The sequence below is a fragment of the Neodiprion fabricii genome, chromosome 2 (genome assembly GCF_021155785.1).
Source record: "Neodiprion fabricii isolate iyNeoFabr1 chromosome 2, iyNeoFabr1.1, whole genome shotgun sequence".
Lineage (NCBI taxonomy): Eukaryota > Metazoa > Arthropoda > Insecta > Hymenoptera > Diprionidae > Neodiprion > Neodiprion fabricii.
The window spans coordinates 27,426,383-27,442,998 of NC_060240.1; the positions used below are offsets into that span (position 1 = coordinate 27,426,383).

Genomic DNA, 16,616 nt, shown 5'->3' on the forward strand with positions numbered 1-16,616 from the left:
TTGTACAGTTTTCGAGATATTTCGATTAGAGTCACCTTTTAGAACTTCACTACCGATTTCCGGTTTCACGAGGCTTCGTTTGAGGCTAAAAAACTAACTTTTCGAAAGGTATGTAAGAAGGAGAAAAAAAGTTTTAAAAAATACCGGCCTAGTATATATAAATTATTCTTACGGCACCCGTAACAATTCAGGTTTGATATAGTTCAAGATTTATTTATATAACGTGAACTAAATTCAGCACTGATGATATCTGTTGGAATATTGAAGCAGGATGGTTCGATAGGAGAAAAAGGGGCAGACAGACAGCCAGACAGACGGGCAGATACGTAGACAGTCGAAAGTTTTTGTGTGAAAGGGTTTTCAGGTCGACCCGTATCTCGACTTTGACGTAGCGATTAAATATTTCACGTGAGTATAGGCACAGGTCGATCGACGAGAGGCTATCGGGGACCCGATTTCTCAACAACGGAGACCAGTTTCGCACACTCGGTGACTAGCGAAGGTACAAACGCAGGGCAATTAGTTGTCGCCCCGGGTCCACGGGGGTTAACGATACGGCTGCGAGGGTAAATTCATTCCCGAATTTTTTCCTCTTCTTCTTCTTCTTCTTCTTCTTCTTTAACAAATAATGAAATTAAATGTAAGTTGGAGAAAAAAGGGATAAACAGCAAGCCGCTGTGCAAATTGGGTTATAATTTATCGAAATGAAAGTTGACTTTCCTCGTAGACGTATATTATCTGTATGCGAAACACAGATATAAAAATATTAAAGAATTAGCAGGAGCGGAGTGACGGTAGTTAACCGCGGGCAATAATTAGACCTCCGAGAATTAGGAGACGGAGGGAAAGGCTAGACGACGGTAGACGTTTCGAGGGGGTGCGGACCGAGTTAAAAGATGACTCGAAGTTAACCGGAGAGGCTGAAATCTACGGAGCGTATCTCGGACAAGGTTGCGAAGGAAAAAAAAAGCAACAAAAAACGTCGAGATGAAGAAAGAGCAGGAGAAGAAGAAGGAGAAGAAGAGTGAGTTTTGTGCGGGGATCTCTGTATTTAATAGCTGTCTTAATTACCACGTCTCACTGCGCGGACGATCAGACACTAATAGTGATCGACGATTTTGTAGAACCATTGAACGAAAAGCTGGCGGGTATTCAGATGGCCGAAAGGATACGTAAATTCGGCTGATTTTTATCGATATTGTTGAAACCTTGTCCGTTGAATGTTCCGTATCTTTTACAGAGAATTAATGGAAAGAAACCTGCAACGATTACGTACAAGACGATCGTCGTTGCAGGCTTGTCGTTAACTTTAAAACTCGAGACTTGGGACGGCAGGAAAGACGCGACTGAATTAGGTTTCAAGGGTGCTTGTAATATTATACCGTCTCGATAGTGTCGTGGCGGGAAAATTCAAAAGGGTCATTAAGATGTCAAGAGGTTGCATCGCGCGTCGGCCAATCGATAGGTAATCAGCATCTGGGTGTAAAAACTATCGCCTTCTCTATGCGGCAAGCCGATCGGCGTGAAATAATTGACGATAATAAATTAACTGGGCCAATTTTTTTTACGCCGATTCCTCTGTTCATACTGAAAACTGTGTTTATTATTGCAGCGTTTTGCCTCTCGCCTTTTATCGGCAACAAATTTTTCATATTTCGACCCTGAAATTATTCGCCTATCGCAATGCGTAGAACAGAGACGAGGCAAGGACTGTTACTTGTATACCTACGGCTCATCTGCGTGACATTGAATTTCACACTTATTATACCTACCCATCGATGGACCGAGCTGTGAGTCCGCGACTGCAGATCCAACCCTGGATCAATTGATTCCAGCGGCCGTATTATAGAATAGATTCGCTCGATAACCGATCCTCGTATATATAAAAGCCGCGAGCTAGGCCGCCCGGGAGATTTAGTTGATCGAACCAAACGCTTAAGAAGCTGGCTGCTCGCTCGGAGACTGCTAAAGAAACAAATGTCGACCTCTGAACCGACCCCGCATCCTATCTACGACGGAGGAATTCTCTCGAGACAGCCGTCGACGTGGTTGAAACAAACTTTACAAGCTGCTAAGGAAAAAAAAAAAATTGAAAATGACAAAAATGAAAAGAAACTAACGAGTGAAGAGAAACGGAAAGTTCTCCTCCGACATTGCGCCCAAGATCGCACAAGTTATTAATTTTTTCACTCTCAAGGGTCGAAATTCTCAGATTCGCAGTAACGAAAGTTTTCGAAGCTTGCTCGTGTCACAAGTTACGGAATTTCATACATGTATATATGCCACCCTGAATTCCACGAATGAAGAAAATTTCTGTACATAACTTGGAATTTATTGATAAAATGTGGAAATGCAACTGTATTCTACGAAGGTGTATAAAAATTTGTCCAAGAGTTGTTATTGTTTATTTTCTAACTTTTATGAGACCACCGTTCGGTAACCGGAGTTGATAGGAATTTACCAAAAGCAATGCGAAAAACTTTACAACCCACCATTTTTCCTTCATCTACTTTATCGTTTTTCGCCTAATGAACTTCTCTTCTGGAAAATCGGAAAGGCGTTAAAAATGACTAAATCCCATTCAACAGAGCCGAAGTCGTATAAAAGAAAGTAAAGAAAAGAAAATGGGAGAAACAAATGGGAAATTATTACGATGCTGAAATTTATTCTCCTCTCCCTCTCTTCTTGCCTCTACCTTTGTACGTACGTATTTTTGAGATTTTAATTGCAGGGGTAGGTACGGAGCGCACTGCAGGCATGGTCGCCCAACTCACCGAGGTAATAACATTTTCGGTTACGTAATAACGCGGGGGGTGGTTTGGCGGTTATGCGGCAGGAGGGAACAGGTAATTAGGGTGCAATGAGGTGGGAAGCAATATGCGTGCGGAGGGTGAGATTGCTTCCTGAATCAAGACCAGATAACGAGGGTGTAAGAGGGTTGTCATCTCGTATCTCCTCGTTCTCTCATTACGAGTGTCTTCGCCGCGTCCTCGAGAATCAATGGTCACCGTAACCGCACGCGGCACAATAGCTACGCCATTTTCAAACCACTCATCCGAGATACCTAGTGGCAGATTACATCCGAAATAAGTCCTATTCATCTTTTCCCAGGATTCCGCAGCCTCCGACGATACCCTCCGAGCTTCTCTTCCTGCGGGCTTTTTTCCGCGACGCAGGATCAGCCGCGGTTGGTTCGCTGCTGCCGGATCGGGGGATGCGAAGTAGGGGTTAAACGGGTCGGCAAGGGCGGCGGGGGTAAACAGGAAATGCCGGAAGCGCCCGCGTCCTTATTACGCGCTCCATCTGACCCGGACCAATCAGCGAGCGCTACGCAATTCCATTACGTTAACGCCGTTACCGAGCCTAGCGCCAGACTGTCAACCGACGTTTCTCGTCTGCCCCTCGTCACCGTCGCATAGTCCGCAATGCCAGTCGCCACAGACGAGACTCTCAATGGCACTGACTTGAGTCACGTCACGTTCCTCAAACTCGCTGAACTCTTCCCTCGACTTTTTCTTTCTACTTGTCATATTGCTTCCGATATTTTTGGCGAAAGGTCGCGAGCTTTGCCGTAATTTCGCACCGAGTCCGTCTTGCGTTTTTGTCGTAGTGGATGAAAATGGCGAAAAGAAAACGACGAAGCACCAATTTCAACGTTTCATCAAACTTGCTGTGAAAAACTCAGCAGACGAGGATTAGAATAAAGGACGAACGATCGCGATGTTCGCGGTATTGATAAATTAAATAGTTTAAATTTTTAAACGACATGCCTAAATTTTCATCCCTCTGGGCTTCTAACGCTTAAAAACGAACTTCCAATTCGTAGGTGTTGAAAAATAACTCGTCCCTTTTACCGAGGGTCGGCGTAACCTTATGCAATTAGACCTACGCAAATTTACCTCCATGGTTCTACGGAACTGTTTGCAAATTTGTGGTAATAGAAGCTGCTAATTATTATGGTAATCGTTTCGGGTTGAGGTCACACGGTGTTCGATTCGAATCGAAGGCCGACCCATAAGCTAGATTTGATTATCTCACACGCCTCGATAATCCACGCGATGTGGACACGACATCCCTCGATTGTTCTCCGATCGCAGCTTCTCCTCGCATCTGCTTATTCTTAGTTTAATCAATCTCAATTCTCCTCCTCTTATTACACCGCTAGTCACGCAGACAATCGACAGTTTGATCCCGTCGCCTAAATCTGAACTTCGTAGACCTGCACTTCACCCGAAAGATTTGCCCACTTGCACGTGCCTGGCAAATTCCTCGAGAATAGATCTTCGATAAGTTTCTCAAGAAATTTTGGAGAACGTTTGACGAGTGTCATTCATCTGCGATATGTATCATGTACAATATATCCATTGTATATTGTCCTACCACCGTCATGGGCGAGACGATTATACACGAGATTCTTGTGAGTTTGGAATCATTTCTTAACCTTCGCTAGAAGTTTTTCATGGTTCGGGTAGCAGGATCCAGATTTGAACGAAAGCTTCGCAGGCTCACTCCGATTATTGACTTCCGCATTGTGTCCGGGGATATCGTATAGCAGGAATGAAAGACCCTCTCACAATAAATCTTCAACTTTTTCCCTTGCAGAGAGATTGCGAAGGTCGCATTTCACGAACTGCTGCCATTTTCAGTTACCTCCCCTTATACCACTCCGGACTGTACTAAAAACCATCAGATGCTCTTCAGATCTCCCCAGGTACAAGCACCAAGTCGATCAGTTTTAGTCGTGTCGAACGTTCGCTGCTAGGAAGACGTTCCGGATACAAAACGTTTCGTGCTCATATGATCTCTAGATTATACTTACGATTTTTAGCCGTGAGTCTGATTGGGAAGGAACGGATCTATCGCGACTCAGAGTTCTTCGAAGAACAAACGTAACGAAACAAGGATGTGCCGTCTTTACTGGTAACGACGATGAAAAAATATTCGTGCCAATGATGACTTTAATGTCCAAATTAAACAAAACAGTAGAATTGTCCAAGAACTTTGATTTTCGCGGAACTTTTCTGAGTTTGGACTAAATCACTACGAGTAAAGTGTCATGAAAAATCTCATCGCTGTAACGACGTCACGATTAAGGATATTCTGTTTAACAATATACTTCAAGAATGACTTTGAGCCATCTTTCTTTCGAAACTCCCGATCCGTCGATATTTCTCGTTTCCTAATGGTGACCCACAAACAACAACTATTTCACTCGCCCGTGTATATATCCGCAGGGCCGCTGCAGGAACTTCAACGTCAATGGGATAATAAGAGGGACATATTAGTACACAAGATTCCATTATTCCTCGACTTCTTTTCTCCCTATTGTGGTCATCGTCATCGTTATCATTCTTATTATTATTTTTATTATTATCCGGATATGATTGTTGGTCAAACTGCAGGATAACTCTGAGTTTGCTTATTGTTACACCCTCGTACCTTCCGAGTGAAATGTCTGCCGGTCTGTATGGAGGAAAATGAGAAGGAGGAGGAAGAGGAGGAGGAGGAGGTACTGTAACGTCTCACTTCATGTGATAAATAAAAGTAAGGGATCACACCGTTGCTATAACAATTTCAGGAGGGTTAAGGGACTCCCGTGGTAGCAGGTCTTCCGGTGTTGTTGCCGCAGACATTTTCGTAATAACAGCAAATCATAAATTGCGGCTTCTGGCCTGCTCTTTTCCTACTCCTCGCTTTTTCCCCCTGAACCCGTCGACCATGGACCATGAACCGTGCCGAGGGCAACCGCAGCTAACTCTAGTCGTAACGTTGGGTATACCAATTCACACACATACGTACCATACAAGGCACGCATGTCCGAAGTACATCTCTTTCCAAGACGGGCGAAGAGATGAAAATAACCACCTCTTCGAAGGTCCGCAGGTGGGTGACAAGAATTTTTTACTCTCGCGGGAACGATTTTTATTTTCGCGCGTTTCTGCACAAGTTTTTTTTCTTTTTGCCGTCAGTTCCTCGTTCGATACATGTAATTCATTTTTTTGCCACCAGAGGAAAAAATGTACAAGTACATATACAGGGTACATGTTACATGGGAAGTAAAATGTTTATAGCGATTCACATTCGAGATTTTTCGCAATATTACTTGTATTATTGATTCTGGAACAAAAAGAAAAATTTCTCTAATTTTGTGGGCTGAGGAGTGAAAATGATTGGGGATTCCATATACCTTGATATCTTTGTGCTAAATCTTTGATTTTTTTTCAACCAAATGAACTTGCCAATAATTTGTACAAAATTTGAAGAGTCTTCATACGGACAACGTTTGAAATATCGTAAGTAACCAAGGGTTAAAAAAATTTGCACTTTTAGGGGGAGGGGGGGCAAAATTCCATAAAAAAATGTAATAATAATGTTGAAGTTTTTACAGATCTGATTAAAAAATAACATATTTCTTTGATAACGTTGATTCTTCACTTCGCAACGTTCTTCGATCTCGAATTTCTCAACTAATTTTTAAAGACTCGGTGTGGTTAATTCCGAAATTGTGTAGCTCGTTCCTAATTCCTTAGCGAGTAATTGTAAGAATTTTCCGGGAAGAAATTGCAAACACTTAGCCTCGACTCCTCGAGACACGGCGTAGAGCCAAGGCACAAACGAGTCCGTAGTAGGTAGTCGGAAAGTCTCACAATTAGATGTCATTCACGGAGTTCTTGGATCTCGAGCTTTTTATGTTCGGCAGTGGAAGAGTTCCGCGGTGCATGCTCGTTTAATTGGCTAGACAAAGCGGCTACTCGGAAGCGAGAAAAAGTTAGTCGGCGAGAGAAATGTATCGGCAAAGGTGAACAACTCCTGCAATCTCTCTGCGTCGATTCAAATTTCGATCACTGCCTTTCCAATCAACCGCAGACGGACTCTTTTTACCGCACAATATTTTCCAACGTATCTACTCGAATTCACCCGCGTTATCGATCAGATTTTTCCGCCCGATTTCCGTCCGACCTGATAATCCCGCGGCCTCGGAATACCTGCGTCTATATTTTTTAATCCTCCCTCGTCGGATAGGATATCCCGCGACGCGGACAGGATTGATTTCCAGGATTCATGCACCGCCCGTTCTAAGCGCGTTTCACGCTAGTTTATCACGGATCGCTCGATAACTCCAGATCTGTGTATCCGATAATAGTTCCCCCTCATCCACCGCATGCGGGACTGAAAAATCAAACGTGATCGAAACTTTTCACGTTACTTTCCCGGACGTTTTATTAGTTTGATCCAATTTCCACGCTAATAACTCAACTTTAAACATCTCGATGCTATGTTTCCAATTTTTTTTTCCACCCACAGTTGCCATAGTTCGATTTCGACTTTTTAGTATCGGCTAAATATACCACAGCGTTGGTAGTCAAACTCGATAATTAAACTCTTCAGTTGGTGGAACAAATACTCCTGCGAAAATTTTTTATTCAGTTTGCAATTAGATGTAGGTATGTGATTCATTTAGAACTCAATTTTCCCTTGATCATACGCTTATACAAATATTCGCAACACGTATGAAAAGCGTCAAGTTTGCAGAATATTTATAACCCTTTTCCTATAAACAATTAACCCTTACCTGCTACACTGGGGTCCAAAGGAACCCAGGCCAATTTTTTCATTAAGTCTTAAACAAATATCCTTCGAATAATTAATGAAATAAAACATTTTGACATAAACACATGGTACATTTTTTCCCAAAATTTCTTTCTTTATTTCTCAAGACAAATAGCTTTTTTTAAAAAGCCACTTAACTACTGTGTTCTTAATTGTAGCGATACGTCGGTAGAAGACTCAGCTCAAATTTTAGCCCTTGACATTAAAAAAATAAAAACATTATGAATTTCTCTCTAAAAATGATCTCATTTTTTCATTTTTTTTATTTTTGTATTTATACAGTATACTTGAATTTAATTTTTGACTATATAACCTACACGATCCTTCAAAGTAAGCTTTTAATAAATTCTGCAAAAAATTTTCAATTAAAAACGATCGATAGGTTTTTTTTTTTTTTTGCAACGATATTTGTCACTGGGGTTAAAACGGACCCAGTGGACCCCAGTGTGGCAAGCAAGGGTCCACATTGTTTTTCGCATTGCAGCTCCGCCGTGATTTCGCAGACGTTGATCGCCCCGCGTATAGCAAGGACATAACAACCTTAAGCACATTTCTACCGAGTAGGTACGTTACGCGGAACGACCCAGGATTTGCGTTTTTGACATATTTCACTTAAAACTAACTTCGGAGTTGCGAGAGGGGCTTGGCTGGCTGGCTGGCTGGCTGGCTGGCTGTTAACAGTATACGACAAAGGATTGCAAAGCAGAAAGCAGCGTTCCCTTATAGCGCCGCGTGTGCCAGCCGGGGCTGAAGGAAAGGATCGGAGAATAGTTTGGGCAATGGGGATTGCGAGGAGGGCGAACACAGAGGGGAGAACTCGGGGTGGCAGACAGTCTGCCGCGTTATACGTTGCTATTTATTCCACGCGTCTGTATCGCTACCCCATCCTACACGTAGGTATGTATTGAAATTCGCACAGGGTCTTCCTTCGTTTGTGTTTCGTGCCTTCGTCGGCGTGGAAGGGCGTCCGTGGCCACGCTGCAGCTACGCCTGATAAACTTGCCGGATGGAGATATCGCCCGAGTTTCTAATATAGGCAGAGTATACGTTAGGGTGGATCATGAAAATGTTATTTTTCAATTTCGAATTTCTCACCCCCCGAATCGGCTTCAAGTAATGCTAAGATAAATACCACATTTTTTCAGATTTTTATCTCGACTCATAACTCCTGCCGTCGAAGAGTTGATTTTTCAATTCCATTCTTGGGTCGCTGATTACGAATCTGGACTCGAAATTTTTTCATTTAAAATAACGGGCCCAGTGCGGCGATATCAAGTGAGGAATCCACCCTGTTGTCGGCACAGGTTAAAGTTGAGATAAGAATCTGAAAAATTAAACAGTCATTTTTGAATTATTCGGGATCGATTTGGCGGGTGAAATTTAAAAATAACCTTCTTAATAACCACCCCAGCATACGTCTACGTACAATGCAAAACTAAAGGAGGAAAATTGCAATTTCACGAAAGAAAAACGTGGGAATTGCAACGCGTCTTTTAACCACTTTACGGAAGGTCTTCCCCCGTCTTTGAGAAAAGAAAGAGAAAAAAAAATAAAATAAAGAAATTTGCCAAAATCTTAGATCACTTTCAATTTTCAACTCTGACACTTCAAGGCTACTTATTGTTAAAGGGATTATACCCGGTGGTTCGATCGAAACGATTTCAATTGTGGAATTGACGGTCCGTATCTTCTTTCGTACCCTCGCGTCAGTGTCTGTAGGCACAATGCTTTTTCGGTACGCTTCTGCGGATAAAGGCGCGTGGGTGTAAGGTATATGCATAATACGGAGAGCACGTTGAACGCAGCAAAGGCAATGGAATATCGATATCCCTGCAGGTCCTGTACGCATCTTTAAGGCGATTCACCGTCCGTCGAGTGTCGTGCAGCCTTGGCACCAACTTTTCCCATCTACTTTTCTCCGTCCTTCTTCACCCTCTTCGTCTTCACTCTCGCCCCCTCGCCGCTACTTCGCCTCTCTTTTTCTTCGTAGCTTTTTTTTTCCTCCTACCACCCCGCCGCCCCTTTTTTTCCCTCCTTTTTTTGACCAGGGTGGGATTCTTTTCTTCTTCTTCTTTTTTTTTTTCCTCTTTTTTGCATCTTTTCGTACCTCACGAAACCCTCCCGAGTCCTGAACCCACGAGAATCCCCTTGAGATTTTCTCAGTAAGCAGTCTTGTCCTTCTCTCAAGCATCTTCGGCTTTAGAATCATCGATATACGGTATACACGTATAACTTATAATATTCAAAACTCGGTGCAGCCATTTTTACCTGCCTTGAGGTTTATACATCAATTTTTCGTACGATCAAGTGTTAAAGAAAAAAAAAAAAAAAAAACAGTTGTACACGTTTCATTTCTTATCACATCATTTGATAATTCTCGCTCTTAAAATCTCTAACGAAGAAATTTTATCAAAATCTTTCGTTACGTTTCAAGATCCACGCGTATAATTGCAAAGCTGGGACCTTGCATGTTGAAAGCGGAAAAACGGTTATGAAAATATTACAGTTTCTAATTTCGATCGCAGATCGGTGACTAGTGAAACGGTTGGATTGACACAGCTCCGTTATAATGATTAGAGAGCTTATTTATCACGTTCATATTTTTGTCACCGAAGGAGCTCGAGGAGCTTAATGAAGGAGAGAAGTTCCGGTGTCTCTGCGTAACGATTTCCGGAAATTCACACGTGAATCTCACGGACCAATAACGCGGCACGAACTTGATAAGTTTCGGCGGGAATGTGGGTCGTCGTCATGGTAACTACAGAATCGCTTTCGTTAGATCTTCCTGCCTCAAGTGTTTCTTTCATCCTCCCTCGGCTCCCACTCTTCCCCCCCTACACGTATTCGCCCTGTTTCGCCTTGCTCTAACCCCTTCGACGGACTGATCCGGTATAACTTTATTAATTATCCTCAGCAAACTCACGAGCAACCATTCCGGAATACCAATCCAGTCTATCGTATGATTCTTACATCTTTTCGAGCCTTCGCTCTCACTCCAGATATCCTGTGTTTTTGTTTTTCTTATTTTTATTTTTTTCGTTTCTTCAATTTCGCAACGTCACGCGCCGTTTGTTACCTACAAAAGCGAACGAGAAACATCGCGGTTAGATTCGCAAAAATTTCAACCTTCGATTCCACTTCGCTCTCATCCCGCAAATTCTTCTCGAAGCGTATTACACGGGCTGAGGAAAACTTTTGAAAAACCCCTAAGAATCTCGCGGAGTTCGGTAAAAAAAAAAAAAAAATGAAAAAAATCATCAAGGTATTAAAAAATCTTGGGTAATTTTTAACAAGGTATTCCAACAGTGACCTTTCATTCGACCTTGAACCTCATATTCAAGGCCATTTTTACATGAATTTTTATTGTTCCAGTAGGGTACCCCCATTTTTGGTACCAGAATCCGAAAGAACGGGAAATTTTCGGAAGACGTGTAAAAAAGTATGAATCTTGATCACGGATACTCTTAACGCCGAGCGATCCCTCCTTTTGCTCTATAAATTATCGACTTTCTCAAAACAGAATTCCACCGCGGAATTCTGTCGAGTCGTGCTTTTTCTTTTTTTTTTTTTTTTTTTATTCTTTATCTTACCTATAATTTTTTTCACCCTGTATCGTATTTGCCGCACACAAACGAGGAGACATTTTCCTATCCGGAAATACAAATTTCGCATTGTCTTTTTTACTCCCCTGCGCGACGAATTGTTTCGCCGACTTTTGCGACGCCCTAACTGTAACCCAGTATTCCATTTTCACTGCGAGTCGGTGATAAAATCCGTGTCGAATCGGCCGGTCGAGTTCCGCGTCTTCCGCAACCCGCGATGTAGGAACGCGGACTCTGCGACAAGCAGGGGTTGGATCGAGACAATGGGCTCTTTTGTTTCCCGCTAAATGCGTGTAGGCTTGGAAAATTACTCTAGAGGTACGCTGCACTGCGCCGGGTTTATTGCAAATATTTCCGAGACCTTTTCGAGTCTAGACTAAAGTACGGCGCGTTAGTCGGACCGTAAATGTGAACGATTCTCGTTCTAATTGCCAGCTGTTACCGCAGGCTGTGCTTGCAGGACTCGAGATTGCCGGGGTATTAATCCTTATAGGGATTATTTTTGGGGATGGGGTCGCTTTCAAATCGTCAACGAGTCCTCTGTAACGTTTATTGCACGCCTCTGGTGATGTTTCGAAATTTCAACGACGAGTTGACGTAGGACTTAAAGTTCTAAAAATGAACGGATCAACGAATCTGAAATTTTTGGAAATTTCTTACTCAAAGTTAAAAGTTCACGAAGTGTATCTGAGCTAGCTTATCATCGAATGAATTTTTATTTATGTTTTTTTCACTATTTCAAACCTACGAACCGAAAACCTCGAGGCTTAGAATCTCGGGAGTGGAAAATCTTACAAGCCTAAGAACGTTATGAAATTCTCTCATAATATTTTATGCCTACGATTCTAAATTTGATTCAAATTCTTTCACTCGTTATACGGTATTTTCGGATTTTCGAGTTAAAAATAAATGAATACCTATCAAAGTGTGGCAATGTTAATGTCGGTTTTGTTCCATGCTTGATGAGGATTTTTATCTTTGTATTAAATTTTTCCTAATCATTTTAAATTTCAGACCGACAACCCCTGAAGCTGATACGAAATTATGGCATCTTGACGACACGACGTCACCTTCTTCCGGCGGATATTGAAACCTCGCTAGGTTCGTCTTGACCACATTTTAATATAACAGTAATTTCCAAGGGAATATTGACCGAGATTTTCACCCACTTGTATTACTTTTCGCTAATGCGATTCAGGCTTATTTATACAATCGTTTTGTTTGTTGATTAATTCGTCGAGTTCGTTCTTTCCGTCATTTCTTATTCAACGCTTCTCCGTTTCAATTTTCAACGCAATTATCATTGCCCTGCCACAGATGAATCGTTAATTCGGTCAGTAAACGAACAGCTTTGAGGTTTATCGCTGTATCTTGAGATATCCGCTCTTTGTTTGTCCGGAATACGCAGGCTGCAGGAAAGGGAGGGAACGAGACACTTTGATTTCAATTACGATTTCAAACGCTGCTGATGAAATACTCCACCTATCCCGGAGTTGCGAATTGTTTCGATTTAATCGCGCTCTGTACCGGCGGCACCCTCCCAACCATCCGACTGAAGAAACTGGAAATACATGACGCGCATAGACTGTACGAACAAAAGGCACAGGCATGCCTTATTTAAATGCTAATCTACCGTCTCCATCGAAAGCGAAAGATTTCAACAATCATTTCCCCAACTTCAAACTTACGTGGTTAATCGATTCTTTATGCAGGTTTAACAAATATTATTTTGAAAATTAAAATCTGTCGGATGGATTGTGCTTATTCGTCGAACGTCGTTGTTTCGGCGCGAGTAATTTAGCGATGAAAATCGAGGTCGTACAAATAGAGCCAAAAATTGCACTATAGCGTCGGCGAGGTATAAAATTCGCGTTCGCATTAAATCCCACAATTCGCAGCATTGGATTTGATACGTAAACATCAGCTTGCTTGCTGCGCGTATTATATCCGGGTCATCATTCGCGGCATGCCGGTGTTAATTCGAGTAGGTGTATCGATAATGAGGCGGTCGCAGCGCCGGTTCGAATGGCGCGGAAATATTTTGCACGCATACATTTTCGCCTAATTGATGTTTGCGCTGACTGAAGGGAGTTGGCCGGATTAATAATTATCTACTAATTACGACAACAAGGGTAGAACGAATCCATTCGCTTCGATGATAACTCTCCGTTCTACCACGCCCTCAACCTACACACGGGTATAAAATGACGCGTACCCGCGCTTACGTGTAACACTGGCGCTGCAACATTCAAGACGTCCGTAACATTCACCAACGATACGCCGTTGAATATGATTGTCAATTTACTACATATTTACTGTAAAAAAGAGTTGTCAATTTACGAATTCAGGCTACAAATTGAAAAATTCGGTGCAGCGTGGTAAGTTACAATATACATATTTGTCTTAATAGTGAAATGAAATTTTTGATTTTTCTAAAATTTATGGCAAACACAGAAAGAAGTGATTTGTAAATTGAATGAGCGGTAAATGTACGGCGGATTCGCTGTTTTAACAGTGTGTTATAAACTCCGAGCCGCCGCCGTCGCCTATAACGCGGAATAACTTCTTCACCGAGCGAACAACAATGTCAGCGGACTGCCGTATCACGTGCAGATGACTCGGCCTATTGTTTACACGTTCAAGTCTATGATTTTCTCTCGGCATTCTCGCGTGCCCTGAAAGCTGAAGTGTGCCGAAGCAGTCACGGGGCACGAACTGACAATGAAAAGACGATTATCCATTCCCATTCCACGCTTGAATAAAACGCGTAAGGCGGACCGGAAGAGTGCGAACGAATACTGCGAGGCTCTGGTCACGATTGCAATAACATCGCGTTACGTTTTTAACTTGCGGAACGAGTCCGAGGATTTTGTTTCCTCGTCCAGCTTTCGTCGTAGCGCGACGCTAATGGCCACGGTGTGATAAAAGGTACGTCGTGCAGGTTACGATTAGTCAAGAGTTCATCCTCGCGCTTAAACTGCCCACCCACGACAATTTCACACTCGATTATGGCAGTTCCGGTGTACGGAGCAGCCCGGGTCTCGTGGCTTAATCCACGTATCCAACATCACGCGTTGGAACGAATGAAGCCGATTACGACGGCGGTGAATGAGAACCGAGAAAACGTGCTTAGCTGGTGGATGTTTGAAAATCGTTAAGTGAAATCGATGAAAAGATGGAACCGGCGCCTCGCGGGTTTCGAATGTCGCCAAAATATCGCACAAAGATCAATCCACCCGTACAAGAAAAAGACGCTTTTCTCAATCTCCTACGCCTGCAGCTGTATGAGGATATTGCTTTTCTCATTCCACTACTGCTTCTTTATATCCGTTCTGCAATCAGTTACGACGATCGGTCTTGGATCGTTGCACGCGCGGGTACATCTGCACCTGGATGAATATGAACAACGTTGGAAACGTACGTTCCAGGTACGTGTATACTCGTATACGTGATTCGAGTAATGGCCCAAGGTGAGCTCGTGCCAATTTTAAGAGGTGCGTCGAATACGCTCCTCTACTAGGCGTGACGCGGTTGGTATTATACACGTGGAGTACTTATAACTGCGCCACACTTGAGTGTTGGTGAATCATCGATCTGGCACGAGAAGTATACCTTGTATACTCGATGACACGTAGAAGCTTGTCCAACACACGGGTCTGCTCTTAGATCAGTGAACAACTTCCTCTTCCCTTTTAGCACCTGCACAATATGTAATACTTGAACACATACGTATTAACACTTGGTCATTTGAATCTCCGCAGCACGCGTTTCATTCTTCGTTAGTCACGCGGTAGAAAATATTAGCAGAGGTTGGCTTATACTGTATCAATGATCCGGGAAATGGAAGGTAATGTTTCACTGGATTTCGATGCTTCGAGGCCTATGTACGGAATCGTCTCCGACCATTTTTATGTACCTCACCGATTTTTCGTCGTACGACGATATCTCGAGGACGAATTAACGGATTTCGATGACCCGGTTATTCCTGACTAGTAACCGCTTCCGAGTTGTTTGCGCAACTGAAATTGTTTTTTACCCAATATTATTATTTAAATAACTGGGATTTCTAGGAGTGTTCCTGTCAGATTGCAGTCAGTCGATCTTTTCTTGTACTTGTTCGAGTACTTGTCGACATCACCGGACGACAAGTCGTGTACTGAAACCGCTACATCTTGGGCTAATCGCAAAAATTACATTCGAACGAGACTGTGAAGAAACGTCTTTCCTTAATTCGGTGCCGACTTGAAACTGCACTCGCAACAGATGGGAACGTTTTAACCCTTTGAGTCACAAATTATTGTGCTGAGTCGATTTTTATTACAAGATAGTACTCTACGGTTTTTGGGCTAGCTGATTACGAATCTGAAATCAGATTTCAAAAGTTCAATACGGTGGTTCCAGAATAGCGGACGAAAATTTCAAATTTAATCGAATCCGGTCAAAAAACTCTACGCAAAGGTTTTCGAGGTCGCTAATGGAATTCGCCATACTGAATTTTCGTAATCTGATGTCAGATTCGTAATCGCCGAACCCGCAAACCCCTGTACGGAGTTTTTTTCTCAGGATTCGATCAAATTTCAAATTTTCTTGAATTTTCGAAATCCAATTTCGGATTCACAATCAGCGACCCTAAAACCTTATGATTTGTGCAAAACATGTATACGTGTAGAGATGAACTATTCCTTCAATTGTCACGATTTTTGTCAATCAATTTGCTTCTAACAATAATAATTCACATTATATCGCAACAATTACACTCGCGTATTGAAAACCTCTAAGCATGCCATCAGAAATAGTAAAAAACCGCAAAGAAGTATGTTTTCAAAGTTCTCTAAGCATACAAAAAATGGACATAAAATAGTTGTTGAGAAAACTTACCGCCGTGACTCAAAGGGTCAACCATGCATTGTCCGTAGTGAACGCGTGAGCAATTCCTACGCACTAATCACAGGATCCCGATGATCATTGACTCGGCCTCTTCCTCTTCGTCCGCTTCGTCCGCTTCGTCGGCGTGTCATGGTAGCAATCTCTCTCGACTGTCGCAAAACGATGATTAGAGCCGGGGCATCGAACGTGGCCTTATACGCGAGTCACACATGCAATATGCATATGTACCCGTGGTGCCTCCAGGCCCACACGATTATGGGGATACAAGCACAAGGGGCTCTGGTTATATCTCGGTCCGTTCCTCCAAGCATCCTGTGCAGGCTGCCGCCTACGCTACGAGGCGTCGTCACGGTGCTGGTGCGGAGAGACGCTGACGTCCGTGCGATGTCTTCTCCTGGGATGACTTTCACCGCTTGGCTGCAGCCGCGCCGCAGCTCCCAGCTTTTGCAGCCCAGGTAGTCTGGGTACCTGCGTCTATTTCCACGTCGCTTTTATTTTTCACCTTGGTCTACGTGC

At 42.9% G+C, this 16,616-nt stretch overlaps 1 protein-coding gene and 1 long non-coding RNA gene across 3 annotated transcripts in view; one reads left to right on the forward strand and one right to left on the reverse strand.

The window, feature by feature from the left end:
- The window catches only part of LOC124175206, a 179,675-nt gene that overhangs the window by 32,826 nt on the left and 130,233 nt on the right, over positions 1-16,616 (forward strand). For both annotated transcript variants that reach the window (XM_046555210.1, XM_046555211.1), the window contains one exon: positions 12,228-12,314. The gene's annotated coding sequence lies outside the window, so the exon portion shown is untranslated. The remainder of the gene's footprint in view (positions 1-12,227; positions 12,315-16,616) is intronic.
- On the reverse strand, positions 8,011-16,388 carry LOC124175214. Its single transcript, XR_006869122.1, has 2 exons — positions 16,092-16,388; positions 8,011-8,935 (listed from the first exon to the last, which is right to left on the reverse strand). It is a non-coding gene; the product is annotated as an uncharacterized LOC124175214 (long non-coding RNA).